The sequence below is a fragment of the Schistocerca serialis genome, chromosome 4 (assembly GCF_023864345.2).
Source record: "Schistocerca serialis cubense isolate TAMUIC-IGC-003099 chromosome 4, iqSchSeri2.2, whole genome shotgun sequence".
Classification (NCBI taxonomy): Eukaryota; Metazoa; Arthropoda; class Insecta; order Orthoptera; family Acrididae; genus Schistocerca; species Schistocerca serialis.
In genome coordinates this window covers 918,356,105-918,359,562 of record NC_064641.1, presented here as the reverse complement: position 1 = coordinate 918,359,562, position 3,458 = coordinate 918,356,105, and positions in this window count along the sequence as shown.

Here is a 3,458-nt window from a genome sequence, read left to right as displayed (position 1 = left end):
CGGTGCACTGTACATCCCATCCACGTCGCAAATTTTTACGATTGTGGTGTCGGCGCGACCGCCGGAGTCACTCTGCTCGCCCTGCCGCGGTACGGGCGGAGTCGTGGGCGTGTTTGAATACTGTGGCCAGCAGACTTTCGGCTGCTGGCGCTCCGTGACAGGCGTGCCACGGCAGCAAGTAACATACTGGACTTTTCTAAATGATGCGATGTGCAAAACACATTTAAACTAGTGCTAACGCGAGAGACAGGACGAAGTCTTTTATTGAGAGGACGGGGAAAAATTTCCCTTGCTGTCGTAGTCGCTTTTTCGTGTAACTGAAATTCTGCATTCTTTGCTAAATAATCTTCCAGCGTGATGAAGGAATGTAGGTGAGATCTTAGCGCGTCTTAGAAGTCCGTACATTAGAGATGGAGCTCTGCTGGAGATGAGTGCAGCTATGTTGCTACAACATATTGCAGCCATCACCGAACTCGCTTCCGGCTATTTGAGGAAATATATGGAAAGCTTTAATTACGGTAATGTGACGTTCCTAGGGTTCACAAGTCTAGCATCTTAAGGTGAAGTTTTGATCCGTCTCATATTTTCAGCTGTTTCAGTTCTCAATATGTACTATGAAGAAACAACTTCGGTAGGACATGGCGCTTCGAACATTTTGTTGGGAAGTATTGCGCACTTTATGCACAACAGAGCAGATTAAAATTATTTGTTTTTTGTGACCTTTACTCCGAAGGGATGTTTAATGCATTTCTCCATGGTAGTCTACCTCATCCACGCCGTTGTGCGTCTGTAAGCTGCTAAGCTCCAAACACTCACCACACCTCCCCCCCCCCCCCCCCCGCCGCACCCTTTCTCCACACACACACACACACACACACACACACACTCGAGAAAGTTTCCTCATATTTGCGTAACATCCGTAACCTGTGACCACTTGAAACTACACACTACAGCCCAGCCTCGGCTTTCCTCTACAGTTGTTACCCAAACATTCCCTAACTACCAAATGAAATAGTGCATTATGTTGAATTACTAAGTGTGCCGCAAAGTTAGTTTCTCACCACTTCAGCTATTACTCAATTTATTCACCTAATCTTCAGCATTCTTCTGTATACTCAATCGGCAGCTGCACATTCTGCAGCACCGAAACTAAGGGGGCTTTACGTTCGTCGATAATCCTGTTATAACTTGTGAACGTATCCCAGATACGAAGCACAGGTCTGACATGCGATAATAGGCTAACGTACTTCCGCGAATTGGTAGACGGCACAGGCTAACGTCTGAGTCTAAATCTTAGCGAGAAGTTGTTGCTTCAGTGTACTGCCACAGGTTCACCTCCGAAACGACTTAGGATAATAATATTTGACCCTCGATTACGTTTCCAATGATTTCACCTTAGCGGATACAAAGTATCCGCGAGTCATAATTGTGGGTAAAAAAGGCCTATTCCAGCATATTTATTACTCAACAAAATATTCGCAGGATCTCAGCTCTTCATGTTACACGGGAATGCTTTTTACTGGTTTAACTACCAAACAAAGTCAGCAAACTTATCTACGGACCTCTATAAAAAGGATAGCATTATAGTGCTATAACTTGTATTTGGTGCTAATCATCTATAATTTTGTATGAGAATGAAATCATAGGAGTTTCCTTCACCATACAATATTAATCAGCCAGAAAGGGCCATGTATTAATGAGCGAATATGATAAGACGACTTTTTTCGAATTCCAAGGTGCTGTAAACTATTTTTCACACAAATATTAACAGTGAGAATCTTTTACGGACCTTCCAACATTACCCTGCATAATTGATTTCATAGTATGATAATGAGTACAGGCCGAAGCAATAAATTAAAAATTTTACCAAGGCTGAGATTCGAACCCTGGAATCGTGCTCCCCAGTAAGATGCACTAACTACGGAGCCAACCGGGCACCGTGGTTAACACAACTGCACAGATTACTGGAGTAAGTCTCTGACCCTAATATGAATTTCAATTCACGCCTCAACCCATCTTGCTCAGTATTGCACAGGCTCTTCAGTATTGGAATAGCACCTTAGCATTGAACAAAATGGGGATAATCCTGCCTGTGCCTCAGATGTAGGTGATATATGAATCATACACGCTGCAGCAATGAATCAAAATTTGTAGCACCGTTGGGATTCGAACTGCGGTCTCCTGACTAGTAGCCAGAAGTGCTAACCACACGCCATCCTGGCACAGCTGTGAATACAGCTGAGCGACTTACCCTACTATGTTAAGGCTCTTGTAATAATTCAACACCGAGCGAGGTGGCGCAGTGGTTAGACACTGGACTCGCATTCGGGAGGACGACGGTTCAATCCCGCGTCCGGCCATCCTGATTTGGGTTTTCCGTGATTTCCCTAAATCACTCCAGGCAAATGCCGGGATGGCTCCTCTGAAAGGGCACGGCCGACGTCCTTCCCCATCCTTCCCTAATCCGATGAGACCGATGACCACGCTGTCTGGTCTCCTTCCCCAAACAACCAACCAACCACCAAGCGAGGTGGCGCAGTGGTTAGCTCACTGGACTCGCATTCGGGAGGACGACGGTTCAATCCCGTCTCCGGCCATCCTGATTTAGGTTTTCCGTGATTTCCCTAAATCGTTTCAGGCAAATACCGGGATGGTTCCTTTGAAAGGGCACGGCCGATTTCCTTCCCAATCCTTCCCTAACCCGAGCTTGCGCTCCTCTCTAATGACCTCGTTGTCGACGGGACGTTAAACACTAACCACCACCACCAACCAACCAACCAATAATTCAACGACAGTGGGACAACAGCGGTAGGTGAAATACTTGGATAATGAAAACTGAAACCAACAGTTGTACAGTAATCCAACGTCGTCTATTCAAAACATGCTACCTGTTTCGAAGCCAAAAATCGCCATCTTCAGGCCCCAAGCACAATCTGGCGTCAGTTTGCGAACCACAGTGACAAAGACCAATGAGGTCTTGAAATTGAAACGCTGCAACTTATTAAACATGTTACGTACGCATGTGTAACCAACAAAATAGAGTTCAACGGGGCCAAAATCAATTGGATTCCATAACTCCCAGAAACAAGCCCACCAATGGTCAGACAACAACTGCATACTTTCGTGAGAAAGCCTTTTCGGCATCTGACGCAGTTTGAAAGGGGCCTCATCGTGGTGTTCCGTTTGGCCGGCCGGTTGATACCTTGCAGTACCCTGATTTGTGGGGCATTCTGCTGTGACAGTGGTCCAATGTCAGACCGCATGTAAACGTAGGGCACACAACCTGGTCGACAGGTTCCAGTCGTCTGACCACTGGTGGGCTTGTTACTGGAAGTCACGGAATCCAGTTGATTTTGGCTCCACTGCACTCGACTCTGTTGGTTACACATGCTGCCATAACGGGCTTAATGAGTTGCACTGTTTCCTTTTGAAGACCCCGTTGCTCTTCGTCACTGTGG